The 23,443-nt window shown below is 41.8% G+C and overlaps 1 long non-coding RNA gene across 1 annotated transcript; it reads left to right on the top strand.

The window, feature by feature from the left end:
* Positions 1 to 275: 275 nt before the first annotated feature.
* Positions 276 to 21,758, top strand: LOC123383119. Its single transcript, XR_006592506.1, has 3 exons — positions 276 to 397; positions 14,518 to 14,606; positions 18,976 to 21,758. It is a non-coding gene; the product is annotated as an uncharacterized LOC123383119 (long non-coding RNA).
* The last annotated feature ends 1,685 nt before the right edge of the window (positions 21,759 to 23,443 follow it).

The raw sequence follows: 23,443 nt of genomic DNA, 5'->3' as shown, positions 1-23,443 counted from the left end.
AGGTCATCCTGGGCATTGCCATTCCAGTTGTGCACAACAGAGAAAGAACAGAGGAACAAACATGGAAGGTTATGGCCAGCCCAAATGGGTCTATACCATATTCACACACATTCCACTGGCATGAATTCAGTTACATAAATACATATAACTGTTAGTGAGATTGGGGATAGAAGGAAAGAATGGACTCTTGGTGGACAGCAGCAGTCTCTACCATACTTGTGTGGCATGTAGAGTTTAGAAATTATGACCTCAGAGTTAGGAATCCAAGAAAGAACCAGGGATTCTGCATTGATGGAGTCCACAAGAAAGAAGAGACAGAAAACCAGGCAGATTCATTATGGACAGAAGAATCACAGTAACTCCTACTCTGTCTTTTCCCAGGTGGAGGCGGGGCCAGGTAGGGGTAGTAAGACTCTATTCTAAACATTAAATAGCTCAAGAGGGAGGTTGGAAAGCAACCTCTGACGATCTGCTGATTGGTTTTCAGAAAAGGCCACTAATGTCAAGGCTGACTGTCAACAGGGCTTCCATTCCAGCTGGGATCCTGTCTCTGAACAGAGGCAAGGAAGTACTCTGAGCACTTATAAGTAGGTTTGAGCCAGACTTCATTCCTCTTTGCCCATTTACTCACGTTAAGTATGTTTGGAAAGAGGAAACAGGCCCATAAAAGTGTCATAACCCAGATCTCTTCCAATAGAGAGGATATTTTCTAATATGGAGGGCCACTACTCACAGAAAAATAATCAGTGGCATAAGTTATATAAGCCTTCCTCATAATTAGGGGTGTTCCAAGAAAGACAGTCATATAATGTTCTATTTGATTCTTAGATTAAGAGCAAAAAATACAAATGGTGTATAATTAGAAAAGTATGTGCTGCAGTTTGATTTTAATGCTGAATAAGACAGACAACAAGTGTTTATAAAGATAGAAAATCAAAAGACAGACAAAAACCAGGGTAAGAGGAAATAGGGGGAGAGAAACAGAATAACACTCTTAGTAATACACTCAGAGACATACCCTGAGCAGCCACAAACACACTCACATGTATGTAACAGTTTTCAAAACTGATGTCAACATTGTGTGACCTTTTAAGATACTGTCACCACAAACATTTAAAGCTCCATTGTATTTTCCCAACTATAGGCATAAATGAAATTGTCTTTTCATACCAGCCAGTTAAATTGATGGAATTAAATCATGGGATAGAAAATCCAACAATGAAGTTCTATTTTCTTTTTCTAGGTAGCAATAGTATTTACCACAAAGTGAAGGATTAATGTAGGAAGCACCAAGCATCCAGGAAAGGAAATAGAAAGGATATATAAACCGTGAAACTCAAAGAAGAAAAAAATCCTAAATTCAAAAGAAGCCATTTTTGGTTTCACTAGAATACTCATTACTGGCTCATTGAAGAGTACACCGTTTCCTTCCTACTTCTTGATAACACAGTAGCACTTCATTTAGGTTTTTTAAATATTTTTTTAAACAAACATTTCTTGAGTAACCTCTATAACGTAAACACTGTTAGGCACTAGAGCTACAGAATGACTGAAATATGACCCCTTTTACAAGGAACTCACATTTTAGGGGGATAGGCAGAGAAACAAATATTATACCATTGGTGCCAAGTAGAAGTATGCACAAGATATGGTGCTGCAATCCCTCAGAGAAAATGTAAGTATCCACAACCCAACTAGAGTGTCATCATCCGCAGCTGTTTCCATAATTGTTCCTTCTAAATGGCCTGCCCAAATGTCATGTGACTCAAAGGACACATGTCTCCAACCATGTTTGTTAACAATTACCTAGTGCTATGTAACTAATCATTCCCAAACTTGGTGACCTAAAATTTATTTGTTCGTAATTCTATAATTTGGGCTGGGCTCAGCTGGGTAGATTGTCTCTGCCTGCTCCATGAGTTCTCTGGGTTCATTCATGTATTTTCAGCCGGTTGGCAAACTGAGACTAGAGAATCCAAGATGGCTCTACTCACAGCTCTGGCACCTCACCTATGACAGCTCATAGTCATTTATCCACCAGGGAATCTTCCTCCCCAGCTCCTCTCATCCTTAAAAAGGCTAGCCTAAGTTTCTTTACATGACAAACCACAAGAGTATTAAAGCGGACTCTGTCCCAGAACTTGTACAATGTTTCTTCCACCAAGTATTATTAGCCCAACAAGTCATTAGACCAGCCCAGGTTCAATTCAGGGAGGTGTGATTTACTGGAACCACTTTGTAACAATTTAATACAATGTTTTTGTGACCAAAAGTTTGCATTGCATCATAAGGAACAAAATATTCTAACCCCAACTTCTAAAGTGTCAAAGTATTCTCTTAAACAGGGAAATATCCATCCCCTTTGATTTCTCGCTGTTAGGTTAAGCAAGATCTTGATAATGTAGTATTTTTAACAAATGCTCCAAAGCTCTACTGAATGGTCCTTCTGCATAAGAACATCAATGGTAGAAATCTAAAGTAGAAAATGGTTTATCACAAGTTTAAAGATTCCTGTTCAGAACCACTTATGGAGTCCCAAAGACCACAGTCTAAGTTCCACTTCCTGACAATCATTTGGGGACAGTGGAATGTGAAATATTCATCTCTCAGTGTCTCCTAAAGCTCTTTTTATCTCTGAGATGGTTGTTCACAAACCACAGAGGAAGGCATGTCTCTGAAATGGTTGTCTTCCTGCAGAGACAGCAGGTGTCAGGACCTTTTAAATAACAGGAAAGGCTTAATTAGAAAAGCAGAATCCTGCCCCAGCCCCCTTCAGATGCACTATGTTTACCGTAAGGCCCAGGTATTTGAATAGTACACACACCACACTAGTTAACTCTGGTAAAAATGGTTTGCAGGCTGCCCTTTGAAAACACTGCCTTACAGCAATGGGGTTTTCACACTGGACTTTAAGAGGCAATTCTCCAGTTTACTCTGTCCCACAAAGGTGTTGCTCTTAGAATTTAGCAAAACACATACCCCAGCTTCTTTTTTCACATTCAGTAGAGAACACGAGTTGCACAACTAGAAAAATTCACAGAGCCAATTTGTGTGAATTACCAGCTCTTTCTCAACTCTTAGCTATTCACAATAGTATCAAACTGCCTCCTTGAGGCAGATATTAAAACTGAAGACATAATTTAACAGACTGAAACAGCTTTGTAGGCAAGGACTTTACTGGTCATAACCTTCCTCTTAAACATGTCCTCCATATACAAGATTCATCTGAAGAATCCAGGAATCTCCATAGTATGCACTATAAGCATAAGCACTCAAAAGCAATGCCCAGGCTGGAAGCAAACTTAACCCTAGAATTTGTTTCTATGGTGCCTGAAAGCCCAGTCACTCAAGGCAATGTCCCCATTAGAGAGATCTGGCATCCACTGGCCACTGAGGTAGACCACCATTCTCTAAGGTTCTGGGCTCTGCTCTATGGACAGCTGTAAATAATTCTTTGGGGGGGGGGGGAAAAGGGGAATTCTCTCATCTGTTGGGAAAACATTCAAAGATGCAGTGTACTTCACTACACAAAATGTGGAAGTACAGTTAAGAAAATATAAATAAATACTTTTTTATTATAAATTAAAGGGATAGGTTTCTTTTCTCCACTTTCTTGAATAATATTAATGACTCACTGGTCACAAAACTGAGGTTGATGCTTTTCTTCTCTTGAGATTTTCAAGAGAAAAGTTAAAGAGGCAATAAAACCAACTTGGAAAGCATATGAATGAAGTGCCATGTAACCCCAGGGCAGGGTGACAAATCACACATGCTCTTTTCAGCTCTTTGATTCTAGGATTCTTCTGGATGTTCCAAAGAAACAGAAAGGACTGAAGTTTTAAGTCCTATTCCTAGAAAAGAACTGCCAAAAGTTTCTTTTTATTCCCTATTCTGAAGAGAGCAAGGATGAAATGACCATTCATTCATCCACTCAATAAGCATTTCGGAGCACCATAGTCAAGATAGCATGATTAAGAGTCTAATTAAAAGCCTCTCCATTTCTGAAACATCCAGCTAGAATTATCAGTATCTTGAATCTATTTTGCTTTCTCTTAAGTGTTCTGGTTGTATATTGTCTAATAACAACCCAAAACTAGAGTGGCTTAAAACAAAAACAGTCATTTATCTTGCTCATAAATCTAGTTAGGGTAGAGCTCTCATGGAGTAGGGATGGTTCATCTCGGCTCCATGCAGCTTCAGCGGGGGAGGCTCATCTGGAGCTGGAAGACTGACTTCCAAGATGATACACTCACCTGTGTGCTAAGTTGATGCTGGCTATCATCTGGGAGCTCAACCCGGGCTGTCATCTGGGACTCTGGTTCTTCTTCACAGGGGCCTCTTCATGGGATACTTGGACTTCCTCATAACATAGCAGCTGTATCTCAAGACTGAATATTCAAAGAGGTCTGGGTCTACATTCTTTTTGATTAGGCAACCCAGGAGTAACAGCCCAACTCAAGGGGTGAGCAATTAGATTCCATCTCTCAAAAGGAGTAGTAGCAAAGAATCTGACTTCCCTTTATTCTACCATAACAAGATTAAGTCTCACAAATTCTTGCTCACAGTTTTTTCCCCAATAGTTTTAATGAGAGCTTCTTTTACATGTGCCTGTAGAAAGAATGAACCTCTTAAGATTGCCTCAGAGGAGAAGTATCCAGAAGGGTACTGTGTAATTGCCCTAGCAGCCTACTAGAAGTAATAGGAACTCTAACAAAGTAAAACACAAACTTACTTTGAGATTAACATTTTTCTCTTACGTTAGCACACACTCTTTCATTAGTAAATATGGTAGACACAATTGTTTGATTATCCCAAATTCATTTCACTTTCCTCTTCTGAGCAAGCCGTTTTGTTCAAAATCACCTTCTCTAAACAGCCATGTTGCTTCAGAAAGATGTACATCCCCAGCACCAGGCAGTGGATTAGGTTTGGTTTAAGTCCATTATCTCGATTTCATTACCCTTTCCAATAAATGGTTAGGCCTGTGACATACTCCTAGCCAATGACAAGTAAGAGGGAATCTCTCAGAATGTTTCAGAGAGGGGTTTGTTTGTTTTTTACCAATAGAAGACACAGGAAAATATAGTTTCTCTTTTGTTGTGTCTGAATAGGATGCTCAGAACTGCCACAGCCACTTTGCAGCCATGAGAAGGACGAGTCTAACGATGGGCCTTTCGGTGTCTTTCCATGTTTCTGAGTATCTCCTATGCTGCATTTTAGATACAGAATGTATAGACATTTAGACTGATTTGTTTTTAACCCTCAGGACAACGACAGAATCTCAGTGTAAGAAGCTGTGTTAAATGGTTAGGATAATCAACTTCTACGGAACTATACAATTAGAGACATCCATGAAAATTGAAAAGGCTAATACATAACAGAGCCTCATTTTTCATGGATTCTATATTTATTAATTCATCTACTCACTACAATTTGTAACCCCAATATCAATATTCATCCTGCTTTCCCACTCCTACATGCACAGAGTAGGGGGAGATTTTGAGCTGCCTGACACACACATCCCCAGCTGAGGTCAAACAGTAGGACACCCTGCCTTCTTGTTTCAGACTTCAGACTATATAAAAGTATCCTTTTTCATGGTATATTTCGTGTCACAATTTTTGTTTTGTACCTTTTTGATGATTTCACTGTTAAAAACAGCGCCATAGTACTGAAGTTCTATCTACTCCTCCTAAGCACAAGAAAGCTATGCTATGATAAACACTACAGAGAAAATACATCTTAGATAAGCTTCACTCCATCATGAGTTCTAGTGCTGTGGCCAAGAGTTCAGGGTTAATGAATCAACAATATAATAAAGTATATTTAAATAGAAGCGCACAAAAAACAAGGTTATATACTAACCACTGAAGAAAATGTGACCAGAGGCTCACAGTCTAAGCCTGTATTTCCTCTAGGAATAGTTCAGTATTTGTTAATTCAGTGTTTATAGAATCTTTTAGAACAACACTACCATGCATAATGTAAACTGACTAGGTTTCCTATTATTTGCTTCTTTCTTGCACAAAAAGTATAATGTTCAGGGGGCAGAAACTCTGGAAAATGAGTACCATCAATCTCTGTGAATCCTTCTCTTACAAAATCCAATGACTTCACAGTTCTGAATCCAGCCTGCCTGGAGCCCTCCAGCGGCCTGGCATCATAACCAGATGACCTGAGGTAGTTCACCTCCACATTCCAACCGTTGTCAGCAAATCACAGCAGGCTACAATGAAAGGCTCACACTCTGTAGTCAGAGAGGGACATTAGAGGAAAGTTTTCCCAAAAGCAGATGTTCCCACAAAACATCTATTTTCAACTTGGACCTGATTATTCTGCCAGGTTTCCTCACTTGAGGTGATGGAACATTCATTTGTTAAAGTGGTACTTTGATCTGGGGTCTCCTCCAGATCTGTATCAGACAAGAAAAAAATGTTCTTTCCAACACAAGCATTTGAGCCCAGCCTGCCAGGGAAAGCCAGCTTCCTTCTGAGTCAGGCTCTAGCTCACTTTCCAGAAAGGGCCTGGCTGCATGTTTCCCAATCTCTCATGTGTCATCTTCCCTGGGTGGTAAGATATTTCTGTCACCCACTGGTGAAGTCAAGACCACTGAATCCTACAGAAACCTGGCCAACATAGGCCACTTCCATAACTGCAAAACTCAGCCAATGCAGGAGACCTCCAAGGTTAGTTCCTGCATCCAACTGAAGGCCATGACCAAGGGAGTTACAGCACTCTCCACTGCATGCAAAAGGGGATTTAGATACGTCACGGCTAGTCCTTATTGACTACCCCACACTTGTCCCAGAGGTAGCCTGTACTCCTGGCTGACATCTTCTTCCCTGAAAAGCCAAACTCCTCAAATAATTTGTTCCCACCTAATGTCTCCCTCTTTCCCCACTCTCCAAGTTGTCTTCAATCTCTACTATGCCACCTAAAATTTACAAAAGTTTTCAATCACTTCCTATCAGTTGGGCTTTTTCAGTCTTAGCATTCAAGCAGTCTTAGCAGCATTTGACACTGCTGAAAGACACCCCCTTGCCCGCTCCTCAAAGTACTGTCTTTCCTTTGCTCCCAAACTTCTGCTTCTCTTATCCCACTCCGTCCCAGGCACTGTGACTCACTCATCATCTTCAGTCTGCTCTTGGATTCCTTGAAAACCTGGAGTGAGGCCATCTTCTTTCCTTACTCTATACCCACTCCCAAAAGGGCCTCATCCCACATGCAGCTTCACTTACCATTTGTAAACAAGACCCAAATTTACAGAAGCAGCCCAGATTTCTTTGAGTTTTGGACTTCTTTATAATAGTAACAGTGACCAACATCAATATAGTCCTATTTCTGTGCCAGGCACCAATCTAAGTTCTTCATACATGCTGGGGTGCATGGGTGGCTCAGTCGACTCTTGATCTTGGCTGAGGTCATGATCTCACAGTTTGTGAGTTCATACCTCGCGTCGGGCTCTGCACTGATGGTGTGAGGTCTGCTTGGGATTCTGTCTCACCTTCTCTCTGCCCCTCCCCCTGCTTGTACACTCACATTCACACATATAAAATAAATAGGCTTAAAGAATAAGTTCTTTATGCATGCTAAACTCCTTTGGGCCTCAAAGGAACCTTATAAGGTAGATACTGTTATTATAATCCCCATTTTACAGATGAAGAAACCAGGGAGCACAGAAAGATTGAGAAACTTTTCCAAGGTCACACAGCTGGTAAGAGTCAATCAGGGTCCACAGACCATGCTTTAACCACTACACCACCACCTTTCAATCTGCTTACTAAAAATCTCTATTTGAATATCTTATAGAAAATAGGAACCGAAGTCCTAATATTTATCTCCAAATTTGATCTTCCTCCAGTATTCCCTGTCTTAGAGAATGGTCGCCACCACCCCAACAGCCATTCTGCTGCTCCCTTACCTGCCTGTCCCAACAGCTCCCAAATCCTATCCAATCCACCTCAAACATATTTCTCATATCTAACTTCTCCCCAACGGTAGTATCTTGCCTGGGCTTTTGCAAGAGCTTCCTTCTGTATGCACCCAGGGCTGCCTCCAGAACTTTCTCCCATGACAAATAAGGCAACTTTTTAAAACTCAGACCTGCCTATGTCAGTCACATCCTACGCAGTTTCCCATTGCCCATGGAGGAAAGTTCAGAATCTTTCCCAGGCCTACCAAGCCCCGTAGATGGAGCCTGCTTTCCTCTCTTGTGCCCTCTTGCCCCTTTCCTCCTTACTCCGCAAAGTCCCCTTTCAGTTTCTCACACGTGCACCTTCTTCTTCCCAATGGTCTGTTCCCCCTGTGTGACCACCCTCCCCTTCCCCACTCCCACCACCCGCAACCTCACTTGATCTAACTTTTGCTCATACTTCAAGATATCTTTCAGAGTTCAGCAAGCCTTTCCAGACACGTCACATTCCTGTAACACACTTTCCAAACACGGTGCTTCTCCTTTGTAGCACATCACACAAGCGTCAATAAATAATTTTGTCATAAGCTATTTAACATGTCTCCCTCAGAATATCCATGATGACTGAGGCACTTCCTGTCCTTGTCACTATGTTCACATAACCCATCAGTGTCCTGAGAAGGTTCTCTCTCAAATGTTTTTATTTCCCACCCCCATCTGCCACCCCCAGGGATAGAGTCATATTAGAAGCAGCTTAAAAGCCAGGTTGAGAAATTGGCACTTTTTCATCAGACAATGAGAACTATGGCAGTGTTTTAGGCAGGGAAGTGGTAGGAATAAAGTGCCATATTAGGAAATTAACCTGACAGCACAGTAGAGAGTGAACTGCATTACACAGACGAGCAGTTGGTCCAGTCATGGTAGATCAGAGCCCAGGCTGGCAGAGTGGTATAGAAAATGGAAATAAACAAGGGGGCAGAGTCAAGAGATGCTGCAAAGTAAAAATCTGCAGGATGTGGTAACTCAAGTTATGGACTACTTGTAAACCGGTCAGTTTATTTCTGCTACCTAGCAGAATGGGGCTCTGTATTAGATGCCTATGATGTAGTCATGTGCTCATAGAAGACTAGAACGTAGGGAGTCAATAGGAAAGACTGTAGGAAGGGTGCCCAAATTCCCACCCTTGTACCCTGAGAGAATGCAGATAAATAAGACAATTACATTTGCAATAAGTAAATACGAATTAAGACAAGGGCAGATAACTAATACAATTACAACTCACTCCACCTTATCTAGTATCTAAAAGACTCATCTGTTGTTGCTTAAAGCAGGTCAACCTGGATGGCAGTAATAAAAAGCCTTTCTGCTTTGGCCATGCTCTGTTTTCATCACAAACAACCATTCTTTACATCTGAAACTGAAGTTTCATAACCTTGTTATCATATTTTAAAACATCGACTTCCTCTTATGAAACAAAACTTTGTAAAATAGGCCAAAAGCATTCCAAGTGTTCTCTGATAATAGACAGAGACAGGCATTATCAAATAATCTGGCTGCATTTACAAATGTATAAAAATATTTAAAGTCACTAATCTGAGTGCTTCTACCTTAAAGGCCATTATTTACTTCTAACATTAAAGAGCTTTCCATCATCCACACATAATAAAGAAATGGAAATTCTGAATAGCCCCACAAATGAGATGCCTCTCTATCTCTTAGGTTTTGAGGCTTTTGTCTCTCCCTAAAGATACCCAGAAAATTTAAACTAACTTTCAGGAATGGCTTGGCCCTAAGTGAGATATATGTAAGTATATAAAATGTCAGACTGCATTTCTCAATCCTGGCCTTTTGTACTGAACTTCTAGTTCATGGGAATAAAATGGCACTCAACACCACTACGCTCTGCATAAGTATTTTGGGTGCATCATATGACTTCTCAGCCAACAAAAAGCTTGTCTGAATCAAAATGCTTTGGAAATTTCTTAAAAATGTAACACTCTGTGCAAATCTATACATAAACTCACAGCTCCTCCCCATTTACCAGCAAGGCTGCAAATGGATTGAAAAAGGCAAATCAGAACCGTGGGCTAAAATGTGCCCCCATTAACCAGTTGTAGAGCACTGGCTTTTCCAAGCCTCCATGTGCTGACCAGCATTCCATGTTTGTGTTAGTGTCTCTCTTATCTTAAAAATCATGATTTATCTGGACAAACTTTTAATAAGGTCAGTGGTTATGTCAACAAAAGAATAGTATTTGGTCTTGAAATAGAAGGGGAAGGACTCTAAGCAAAGTGCAATTAACGACAAAGCAATAATCCATTCAAACCAAGAGGAAATGGCTTGAATGAAAACAAATGACTTGAATTTTTAAAACATAAACTATTTTTAAGTTATACAAATGCAATTTCCCATTTTTGTTTACTTTGGTTGTATTATTTTTCTATTTACATATAAGCCAACTAGAGCCTGATGGCTGATTTCATCACAGAAAAGAACAGCAGAGGGGTGCCAAATTTCTTGGTACCTGCCACAATAGAAATTGTTCCCATGCGTGCTCACTGGGCTCAGCCTATGCAACTACTGGAGATTACTGTGATACAGGACTTCTTTCCTTGATACAGCACTAATTTCATCTTTGCAACAAGCCTGTAAAATCAGTACTCCTGGGCCTACTTCACACATAAGCAAACTGGGACAGATTGGGCAGTCAGAAAGATTATCAGCTAGCACAAGGATGATAGGTCACATAAACTCTGGTCATTTGACTCTAGGTCCATTCCCCACACACACTGCTATTTGATAAACACAGATCAAAATTTCTGGAATCTCTGGTACATGCCCAGGGCCAACCCAAGATTCTTTAAACCCCATGTTAGTCCAACAACTGTACCCCTTTCAATCCAGTGGGTAGAATCAAGCCTGAAATAAACAGCTCCACCTATTAACCTTTAGAAAAAAGACTCAAGAGGAGCACCTGGATGCCTCAGTCAGTTAGGTGTCTGACTCTTGATTTCAGCTCAGATCATGATCTCAGTTTGTGAGATCGAGCCCCACATTAGACTCTGCATTGACAGCATGGAGCCTACTTGGGATTCTCTCCCTCCCTCTCTCCCTCTCTCTCTGACCCTCCCCTGCTCGCACTCTCTCTCAAAATAAACATTTAAAAAAGACTCAGGGCACCTGGATGGCTCAGTCAGGTAAGTGCTCAACTCCAGCTCAGGTCATGAGCTCACAGTTCATGGGTTCAAGCACCGCATCTGGCTCTGTGCTGACAGGGCAGAGCCTAGACCCTGCTTCGAGTTTTGTCTCCTTCTCTCCCTGTCCCTCCCCGGCTCACCCCTCTCAAACATTTTTTAAAAAAACATGTTTTTAAAGACTCAAGACAAAATATCTAGATTTCCTTCTATCAACTAACCACTGACTACATGCATTGAGTATTTCAATACCTGTAATTGACACATTGACACACACACACACACACACACACACACACACACACACACACATCATTTCCCCTCTTGACTTATCTGTTGCGGGCAATCATGTTCAAAACTAGCTGTGGCCAGAACTAAAGGAGGCAGTAGAGTCAAGTGAACAATGCTGAGCTGCCTCATCTGGGTGACCATTCCCAGCACCCCATTATTTGCAGCACCAAGTTGAACCCATAAAAATCTTATGTCCAGACTTGTTCTGCCACACCAGTAAGCCTCTTCCTTCCATCAAAGGACTGAAACAAATACTATCTACTGTTTATTCATTTACTTCATTTAACAAATATTGAATATGGAAAATCAACTGTGCATCACGCATTCTGATAAGTAAACACAGTCTTACTGCTCAAAACCGAAGTGTGGAGCTTAGAAAACAATGTTTTGAAGTGTGTTAAGAGGTACAGTAAGGAAGAATAGTGTCTATGGACAGTCTATAGACTTAGAGATCAGAGAAGGTTTCCTGAGGGAAGGCATGTATGAGCAAAACTATTATGGATAGAAGGGAGTTAGCTAAAGGAAAAGCCTATGTGCTGGGAATTTTCTGCCTTCTCTTTTAGTCTTTTAATAACTTTCTAAGGTTATCATCACCATATGTCAGATGGGAAAACAGGTTCTCATGATTCTTATAAGGGCCACCTAGTCTCAGAATTCAAATGCAGTTCTGCAAACCCCAAAGCCCATGTGTCATTACTCTCACTACTCTGCAAACGAAACACCTTCCCACAGGTCCTGTAGGAGCCATGAATGGGCATCATTGTCAGTCTAAGACTCCCTTCCTTTGTGTTATTAGTCTTCTGAAAGATGCACAGAAAAGGTTCTCATGCCAACTGCTGTTTGGGCTGCTATCTCAGGCACCACAACAGTGGTGCTGGGTCAGAACTAGGGATTGATTGGGGGGGTGGGGGTGGGGTGGGAGGGGCTCTGTTGGGAATGTGCCCTTCCTGAACCACAGCGGGGGGCCCTGGGTTCTGCAGCAGGCTGCATTCACAGCACCAGTGATTGATACACCCACAAACCTCTCCATGACTTCATCTGTCAAAGCCACACATTCATTTGTATCAAAATTACATCATTTTATACAGCTTGGTCAGCTGTCTTCTTCCCCAAACTTGCTACCTAAAGACACTGGGAGGTTTTCACCAAACTCATCCACTGGCAGAAGAGAATTTGAATCCATCAGGGATATTCAGAAGAAAGAACCACAGGCCCTGATAAGATTATGGGGATGGATTACCTAAATAAAACTGTAGTGTACATTCCTACCTCAACTACTTTGACTTAGTGGGAAAACCCATCTGAGTGTGCAAGTTCTGGTGCGTTGGTCCAAAGAACAGTCTTATCACCTTTCTGCTGTACCTTCACTGGAAGATCTAACTTTGGTGAATGAGAATCTTGCAAGACTCCAGAGTTCTCATTCTGAAAGTAATTTCTCATTAGCAAGATGCAGGCATTGTAGGCAATTTGCTAGATCTAAAACTTAGTCCCTATAACAGCCCCTATAAATCCTAGATGCCAGCTTGCTCTCTCCTGCTGCTTTCTCTTAATTGCAGACTGTCTCAAACAGATCAGTTAATTGGGAATTCTGGTGAATTATGTTCCATGTGGTTGAAGTGTCTTTGAACCGAGGTTAATTTTATGTTCATTGAGACCTCCTAGGTGCTGGCACCATTTATGTGTAGCAGAGGACCTCCTCTTCAAGAGCAATTACTCACAGTCACCGACAAATATGGTCATTTCACTGACAAGTCTCGCTCTAGTCTAGGCATCAGTGATGGGAGGAAATCCTCCCTTGCAAGTCTGTCTTCACTATCAGAGCAATGGCACTGTTCTCGGTCTTCCTCTTCCTCCCTTTCCTACTCTCTCTCCTCATAGCTCCAACGTGACCTCATGCTGCTTCTGGCTGCCCACAACCTCCTTCCCAGGGTACTTCTCATGGGGAGAAAAGGTCTCTTCCCAGGGGATTTCTGTGTCCTCCAAGCCAGTCCCCCATCCCATTCCCTGTTCTATTTCCCTCAAAGAGATCACCTCAGGTAGACTGAAAGCAGTTTTAATCTTTTAAAAATGATTAATATAATAATTACTAATATGAGTGAAATAAATGATACCGAAACATCAGTAGATTTAACTCCTCTGGAAAGGGTCTCCATTTTAAGACTTTATCAACCTATGCTAAATGGGGAGACACAAAGTTAAGTGGGGACAATCTGTTAACAGTCTTCTTCTGTGACAAAACTTCAGGAGAACCTTGATCAGCACTATACTCTGACACTTCCAGTCCACCATTGGCCTTTGCTTTAACAAACAGTAACCTCCAGAGGATGGAATTTTCTCCCATGCTCAGGCAAGAATTAGCTAGGTGTCATCCTGAAACACAGAGGAGTGATGAGAATTTTGTCTCTCTGCATCATCTGTTAAATCTTTACTGAAGGAGTCATTTATTAAATCTTTACTAAATGTCTGTCATGCTGAGTATAAAGGCTTAAGAAGGTCTCCATCAAACTCACGATTTTATGTTCTGGATACAGACATATATACAAAAATATATACAAATAAGGAAAGCATGGCATGAAAGATGCTCCTCTTACTAGAGCCACACATGGGAGATTTACAGAAGACTAATATTCTCTCAGTTATATTGGGAGCAGGAAAAAGGGAGAGTATGAAGTTGTGGGAGGGCAAGGCCAGGAGTTCTGTCCAAGTGCAGAACACTCAGCCCTTACCCACAGCCAGGCTCCTAACTTTCCTACCATTTGAAAAGAGGTTCTAGGGACACAGCCAAATAGTCTACCCTGAAAAGATCAGCGAAGAATTAAAATCAATTGTCCAGACAACTCACAGGGCTGATAGACTGAATGAAGTAACATGGTGTAGTAAAGAATGGGGGGGGGGGAGGCGGGGGGGACTGGCATGGGTGTGCATATTGGTTTAATCACTAATTGCTAGGTGATTTGAGGCAATTAAATTCTCAGAATTAGGTTTCCTTGTCCGTAAAATAAAATATACATTTCATAAGGTTGTCTTAAATATGCAATTATAGAGGTAGTATATGTAAAGGACCCAGCACCCCAGAAAAAAAAATCTTACAGCGCCCTTACTTCCTGATTTCCTCTCCAGGCCCATATACCTGTGTGGAGAAACTAATCCCAATCACAGCAGAATGAAACAACTTCCGGAACCCATGGGCAGGGGAATGACTCAGTCAGGTAAGCATCAATCATAACAGAATTGAAACAACTCCCGGGACCCTTGTGGGGGCTCAGTTGGGTGAGCGTCAGACTTGATTTCAGCTCAGGTCATGATCTCATAGTTCGTGAGATGGAACCCTACGTCCGGTTCTGTGCTGACAACATGGAGCCTGCTGGGGATTCTCTCCCTCTCTTTCTCTCCCCCACCCCCAACACTCTTCCATTCACATGCCCTCACGTGCTTGCTCTCTCTCTAAATAAAATAAACAAACAAACAAACAAAAGAGGGGCGCCTGGGTGGTTCAGTCAGTTAAGCGTCAGACTTCAGCTCAGATCATGATCTCATGGTACGTGAGTTTGAACCTCGTGTCGGGATCTGTTCTGACGGCCCAGAACCTGGAGCCTGCTTCAGATTTGGTGTCTCCCTCTCTCTCTGCCCCTCCCCTGGCCATACTGTCTCTCTCAAAAATAAATAAAATCATTAAAAAATAAAATTAAAATTAAAAAAATTTTAAAACCAACTCCCAGCATTCAGATCTGTGGTCTCAGAAAAGCAATGGAGAAGTAGACATAAGGGTAGGTCTTATTAGACAGAAGAGGCCAAAGTGTGCCAGAAATATACCCAAAGGCCACAGGCACGCTACTTTGCAATGCCCTGAACATAGTCTTTAGCTCCCATATCCACCCTTTTTCTGATCTACCTTTTTTCCATTAGCACTTCCTTGAGCCCTTATTAGCTAAGATTCTGGTTCTCCGATAATACCTTGAGGGACAGTCAGCTTTTGGACAGGCAAAATCCAAGGATGTATCAGACAGCTGGGGAAAGCAATCAAGAGTTAAGGGATGGGAGCAGGAGGAGAGGGGTGGATACCAGGGGAGGAGATGAATGGGCCCAAGAAAGCTTCACTCACTCCATATCCTTGTTGAGGATCAGCTCTGTTGTGCCAGGGTCTCCTAAGCATCAAGAATAATGTTGTTCTAGTTAAGTCCCAGAACTGGAAAAGGACTTTCAAAATCATCAGGTTCATCCTCTGCCCCCAAAACCCAAGACTACCTAAGAACTAGAGCAAATACAGAAACAAGTCTAATTATTAAAGAGACCTTCATTTCTTATGAACCACCATGTGAATTTTGTTTTCTCTTTACTACCTCCCCAAACTCAGGAAACACATGCATATTGACCTCAACCAGCTCTGAGTGACAAGCAGAGAAAATAAAGCAGAAAAGAAGGTGGGGGGGAATGCATCCAATTAAATCAGTAGGATTTAATTGCCCATATGGAGTTAAGCTGGACAAGGGTGATATCAGAGGACAGCTGGAGGTGGGAATGTCTGCATGCATTAGGGGCTGAGTCTGGAGGCTAGGAAGGCCATGAGACCATTTAACCCATTTTTCTTCCTAATGTTTATTTTGAGAGAAAGACAGAGCACAAGTTGGGGAGGAGCAGAGAAAGAGAGACAGACAGACAGACAGACAGACAGAATCTGAAGCAGGCTCCAGGCTGCGAGATGTCAGCACAGAGCCTGATGCACACTCAAACTTACAAACCGAGAGATCATGACCTGAGCCAAAGTCAGACTCTTAACCAACTGAGCCACCCAGGTACCCCTAAGCCATTTGTTTAATCTTTGGGCTTTGCCAACATTAATACCAATTTACCCCTATGTTAAAATACCAGCTAGATTGCCCTCATAGGAGACTAGAAACAAAGCAGTGACTTCAATTCATTCACTGATTCATTGGGCACCTACTGTGGGTCAAGGGTGCATCCAGGCCTCCATCATGTTGAACTCCTCAGTAAGTTGGGTGGACATATGAGGGTTATTGACCTTGATAAGAGCAACCCTCATAACCTGAAACTGACACCCGTCCAGCTGACCCTCAGTGTTTGTTAAAGAACTCATGTACCCTGCTACCTCTTTTCACTGCTGCTGTCAAAACACAGAGCCGGGCACCCTGAAGGTGGCTTGATAAATTCTATTCAACCCATAATCGAGACGACAAGTTCCCTGACCTCAGGGTAGCATTGAATCCACTAAAACAAAACGTTTTCAGAAAGGCTTATTTTATGGAGTAGATTCCAAAGGACTATGTGCTCAGAATAAGTAATCTGACATGATAAAGGCCACGTTCAGTGTCCCTAAAATGCGGGCACATGTGGTACAGGACACAAACAGACTCCAAGCTCGCAATTGCTTTGTTTTAACCTTGGCAGCCCTGCAGCTTGGCTCCCACATTCAAAGGGATGATGTATTTTCCCATATTTATTATTTGCACTGGACTACTGAGGAAAAAAAGCAGGGCAGCAGGCCGATGTGTCTCAGTGTTCCTGCCAGGAATAACAGAGAGGCCTTGCACCAGCGCCTCATTAGCTTATGGAAAACAGTTCCCTAAGGAAACTGCAGGGTGTAAATAAATTTAAAACATTTCAGCTTTTTGAGGCCTGCAGATGCCAAATTTGTAAAACAGTGGTGGCTCAAGAACGCTGTAACATTCTGTTGCACGTCTCATAAATTTAGCATAAGTTCTGTAGTTGTTAATAAGCAAAATAATGTGATATCATGGACATACTTTTTAAATACAATATGCATTACTTTGTTATTTATAAGCAAAAATTTTGTTGGTAAATTCAGTCCAAAAGGACAGGACAGTTGTATAGATCCTCACGCATATATGTTCCTAACTCAGGGCCCTATTTAAGGAACTATCCTCTATGGACACTATACCATGCCCTAGTATATGGGCAGAACTTGCTACAGCTTCATAGATTATCCATGCTTCGCACACTGTGCTAAAAAGCATTATATACAAGAAAAATGGGTGAGGTTTAAACCTACATCTCGAACTGAATATTTCCGCTAATTGTTAACAAGATACACACCAAGAGTGGGCTTTTAAACTTATGTCACAGACAACATCTAATCTAATCCCCTCATTTTAAAAACAAAACACTGAGTGCCAGAGAATCAAAGCAATTTATCAGATTCCCACTACAAGTCAGCGGCAGAGCTGGGAGAACACAGATTTTTTTCTCTGTTCACTGTTCATAAGTCTAATAGGACCAGATCTGCATAGCACATGGCACCCTGGCACATGGGGAGCATGAAACAAAAGTTGGCTGTGACTGTCCCTGTTGCTACTGTCATTATTTCTGCTACTCCGAGGTGCTAAGTAATACAGCTTATTTTCATCTTTGCCAACAGTAAGGACTTCTGAGAAGCTCACACTAAGACTAGGCTTCATATATGTTATCAAGATATTTTAAAGCACTAGCCCAATTTCTTTCATTATGTGAAATAATATTCCTCCCTCCCCAATATTAACTCCTGGGCCCAAGAAGTCTCATACACTCATTTCATTTAACAACACATGATATACTGTTTCCCACTAAGTCGCGATTTATTCATTGAGTACCAACAGACTATAGACTTTCTAAGGGCAGGAACCACATCCACTTTTTCATCTGTAGCCACAAATCCTAATGCCTACTGACAGTAGGCTCTCAATAAATATTTGATGGCTATGGTACTCAATGATGGGGACTCAAAGGCAAGTAAGACATGATCTTTCTTACATTTCACAGTCTGATGAGGCCCATTCTTCTTGAACCTATTTCAGTTTTTAGTCCACTCCATCCATATAAATTGTTAAGTCCATATAACCCATATTCCTATTAATCCAGGAATAATCTTCAAATAAGATTTCATCCAAGATTGGTCTTCAAATAGCCCTAACAATAACACACCTCAAATATACTAGATAAAGGTGATCCTTAAGAGATAAATGGATACGTGGGCTATATAATAAAAGAAAGCTATACAGATTGGGCTAAATAAAAAGTCTACATAATTTTTTAAAGGACGAAATTAACCTAAATTCAATTCAAATAAGATAAAATAAATCTCAAGAATTCAGTTCTAAGAAGCCATTTGATCTATACCAAGGGCTTACAGCACATGAGCTATCAAAGACCTTTGGCACAAGGTTACTCAATCAGAATATGCAAACTAATGCAAGTAAGTAATACCTGGCCACAGGCTAAGGCTAGCCCTAAGAAGGGAGTAGCTAGGCAGCCCAAAGGTTCACAATCAAGGTCCTGATTTATGGAGGGTCTCTTCAGTGTTTCTCAAACATTAATGTGGATCAGAATCCCCTGGAGGGCTTGTTAAAACACAAATAGCTAGCTACCCTCAGAGTTTCTGGGGCAGAACCCAAGAATTTGCATTTCTAACAGTTTTCCATGTCATGCTGATGGTACTGGTCCAAGAACCCCTAGTTTAGAGAAAGCACAATATACACATCCCAAGACTTGTGGACAGTAAAATATCAATGCCAGTGACCTGTATAGTATGAACTAAGTTTGCCTTTTTTTAATTCCTTGAGCCAGTCAGCGATCGTGTGTGCCATACATCTGAGTGACTCAAGCCAAAGCAGAAAATGAATTAAGAAGCCATTCCAGTTATGGGACAAAATGTAGAAGAGTAGCCTGAGATGGAAACCCAAAAAAGGAAAAAAAAGTTCCTCAGATAGAAAAGCATCAGAACCAGAGGCAAGGAGGTGGTGAGTAGAAGAACTTGACAGAGAGGGGGAAAGTGGATGAGGAGAAATTGCACCACTGGAGTAGTGCCAAGGAACTGGGGCTCCTCCAAGCTCTGACTGTAGGCTTTGTGAGTAACAGCCCCACTTTTTGTGCATTTACCATTATTCCAGGCTCTGTCCTAGGAGATATGCAGGTCTCTCTGAAACCTCCCAACATCCTCTGAGGTAGTTCTCTCTCTTTTACAGATCTGGAAACAAAGACTCTACAAGATTAAGTAATAACAGCTAGTAAGTGGTAGATTCGGGATTCAGATTCCTATCTCTCAAGTTTGACTCTTTTCACCCACCCAGTCTGCCTTCCTATTCGTCTTCTCTGAAGATGAAGCCTAAAGGCGAAGGCACTGAGGGAAACCACAAATAGTGGCTAGAATAGGGCTAGAAAGAAGTAGAACATAGAGAGGAAGAGGGAGTACGGTGCAAGGGCTCACACTCTAGCTTTGGGACTAGACAGATCTGCACTCAGACCTGTGTTTCTCTACTTAGGAGATATGTGGTCCAGGACAAATCACACAATCTGACCCCAATTTCCATGTGTGCATAAGGATATTAACAGCTACCTTCCAGTGTTACTAAGAATATAGATATATTTTTATTTTAGAACTAGGGGTTTTTTTTTTAGTACATTTGTTAGCAAATAGATATTCAACAATAAAGGTGATAGTGGGTGATGATGCGGTGGAGAAAATCCTGAGACCCTAGTAGTCAAGGAGCCAGAAAGAGAACATTTAACAGCTTTCAGTAGGTTTCAAGCCCCAGGTTTGAATCAAACCTACACCCAATACAAAGAGAATCTGCCACTGTCCGTTGCCAACCAGGAATGTGAAACTGGGGAGGTATGTGAAAAGCAACTGAGCAACTTCTGATCCTATTTTCAAAAACAGAATAATATATATATGTACTCCAGAAACCCTAGGCTTTCAAGCTTATGGTTGAACCTATATGTATACAACCTTTGGACACCGCAACAGAGCATTCCTTTTTAATTCAGAGACAAAATAAACAAGGCTACCCGCCCTGAGGGTTACCCAACAAAAATCAATACATAATGCTGGAGTTGAGACCAGAGTATTCAAAGACACCTTGAAGAGACCAAGTGATGCAAAGGTTCCAGTAGATTTCACTGAAACTAATGAAACGTATTTACAGCACTAAAGGAAAGACACAAAGAGGGGGCTGACAGGAAATAAGACAAATGCGGGAAGGGATGAATGAATGTCAAACTGTCAGGAGCAGAGCAGACAGTAATTCTTTACTAAGAAGAGTATGCTCTAGTCCAAGTACCTGAACTAAAAGCTCCTTGAAGACAGGAACTATTCTTTCTCACCTTTGCATCTTCAGGAACTAACACAGTGCCTGGCACATAGTAGCAACTTAATATGTCAAAGCCCCACTGTATGCTTTCTGGGAAGCCAGGACTATGATGACTGACTTCACAAAGGATGTGCTGTTCCCTGTACTCTGCCTTACATGTCAATCAAAAATATTCCCTGGTTCTCTGTGACTCTTAGTCCAAAGCCCTAAGTCCTGTTAGTGTGGTATTTCAGCCCCATTCCATTTTCCCTTTCCAGGGTAGGTTCCCATTCCTTCTCCTAAGTCAATTCTCTCTTCCTGCCAAAATGATCTATCCAAGCCCAAAACCAAGCCACCTTACATTCTCTCAACACTTTTTCCCTACATGATTTGTCTCAACCATAAATGCTCTCTGTTTTTCTGTACCTTTTAAGGTCCCGTCTCTAGAAATGTCCCCTGGACACCTCAGAAGAATTTTCACTCTCCCACTTTCAAACTCTTTGAGCTCTTGTTTCTCTACTACTCATTCAGCATTCACCAAATACCATCTTGTGTTGACATTTGTGTTTTTTCAAATGACTGTCTTACCTCCCCTGATGAACTACAAACATCACGTCTTATTCATCACAGCATCCTGCCTTGGGCCTTGCACAGAGTTAGCACTTAATAAATGTTTGTTGCTGCTATTAATGATGAAAAACAAATGCTTTGGTAATTCTGAGGCATCTGACATGCCCAACCCACCCACACTCTATGTCATCATTTCTTCCACTGGAGGTAAACAATGTCTCTTCCACCAGCAGTTTCCACCCAGTCCCTCCCTGTGCCCTGGCTAACCGGGGACAAAAGGAAATACTTGTTTGTCTCAGCCTGGATGGGAATCTCCAGCCTGTCAGAGGCTCACAGACTCTCACATCCCTAGCAGCCACCTCTCTAGGCCTGCTTTTGGTTGTCAACCAGCTACAGGATCTTCTAAAAGGCATTAAACAGCCATGCGGCTCTGGCCCTAAATTTCATTGCCCTTTCACATAAGGTTGTCATTAAGATAAACGAGATCATAGATCTGAAAATGCTATGAAAAAAAATCAAAATTTATACACAAAAGAAAAGTGTTTTAAGGAACCAACTTAGCCTTTTCTGCCCTTTAGGAGATCACTTGGTTTGGTACCCTGGCAACCCAACCACCTAGAACTGTCCCCTTTTCTTTTTTTAATGTTTGTTTATTTGTGAGAGAGAGACACAGAGTGTGAGCAGGGGAGGGGCAGAGAGAGAGGAAGACACAGAATCTGAAGCAGGCTCCAGGCTCGGAGCTGTCAGCACAGAGCCCAACACGGTGCTCAAACTCATAAACCAGGAGATCATGGCCTGAGCTGAAGTCTGACGCCCAACCAACAGAGCCACTCAGGTGCCCCAAATTGTCCCCTTTTCTTAGAACCTAGTGGTTTTTTTTTTTTTGTTTTTTTGTTTTTTTGGGTTTTTTTTGGTTTTGTTTTAATCAGAGAAAGACTGAAGTATTAGAGACAAAGTGGCTCAGAGGAATCCTCGGCCAGGAGGGTATTTTAAGAGTTCCCTGTGTTGTGTTCATTTTCTTCTGCAGCCTAATTCTGAATTTAGACATGCTGAAAGGGTTTCTTTTCTCTCAAATGCTTCAGAGGATAGCCCTGAATACAAAAAGATTGCTTAAACATGCAAGACAGCAGAGAACAGAAGGCCAGTCCCCCCAGATTTCTCCAGTTCCACAGGCCACGGTTAAATGGCCAATAGCCCTCAACTGGCTGGGAGGAGTCAAGAGAAAGCCACACTCCTTGAATCTCTGGTAGTTGTTTCTTCTTCTAAGAGGTTGCTTAGAGAACAGAATACCCCAAAGAAATGTTCTTTCTCCTCTACGGGATATTCTAAGCAGGCTGCTGATGGAACAGACACTGACACGCTCAACTAAGTCATCTTCCAACATCCACTGAGTGCTCACTGTGTGCCCAGCAGCACCATAAGTCTGGCCCAGCTCCAGATGATGGGAAGGACTTGATGCTTGGCATGCCACAGTTAAAAGTTCTTTGCCCAAAACCCTAGTTCTCCTTTAATCTTCATCACTGCCCACCATTTCATGCTGCTGACTTTCACGAGAACAGATGCTGATAGGTAAAAGGATGTGCAAAGAAGCACATTTAAAATAAACAAGGTACAGGGGCGCCGGGGTGGCGCAGTCGGTTAAGCATCCGACTTCAGCCAGGTCACGATCTCGCGGTCCGTGAGTTCGAGCCCCGCGTCAGGCTCTGGGCTGATGGCTCAGAGCCTGGAGCCTGCTTCCGATTCTGTGTCTCCCTCTCTCTCTGCCCCTCCCCCGTTCATGCTCTGTCTCTCTCTGTCCCAAAAATAAATAAACGTTGAAAAATAAAAATAAAATAAAATATAAATAAATAAATAAATAAATAAATAAATAAATAAATAAAATAAACAAGGTACAGAAAACACAGTAAGACCTTTCCCTGACCCTTCAACACATAAAAACTGGGAAGCCTGTCTTAATCAGCTCATGCTGCTCTGACAAAATACCACAGACTAGGTGGCTTAAACAGAAATCTATTTTGTCACAGCTCTGGAGCCTGGAAGTCCAAACTCAAGGTGCCAGTATGATTGGTTTCTGGTGAGAGCTTGGTCCTGGACTGGAGAGAAAGAGAGCAAGCTTTCTGGTGTCTCTTCATAGAAACACACTAATCCCATCATGACGGCCCCACCCTCATGATCTCATCTAAACCTTTCAAAGGCCCACTCTTTAAATACCATCACAAAGAGGATAGCGCTTCAACATATGAATTTGGGAAGACATTCAGTCCATAAAAGAGCCCCAGAGAATGTCCAGAATCCCTCCTCCATACCACTGGAAAAAAAAAGAAACCACAAAGCCCCATGTCTATTACTCCCTCAAAGATAATGGTCCTGGGTCTCCCTAGCCTGTAATTCCATTG

Source organism: Felis catus, chromosome F2, assembly GCF_018350175.1.
Source record: "Felis catus isolate Fca126 chromosome F2, F.catus_Fca126_mat1.0, whole genome shotgun sequence".
Classification (NCBI taxonomy): domain Eukaryota; kingdom Metazoa; phylum Chordata; class Mammalia; order Carnivora; family Felidae; genus Felis; species Felis catus.
Note: the sequence above shows the minus strand (reverse complement) of the source record. Positions and strands in the feature narration are given on the sequence as shown.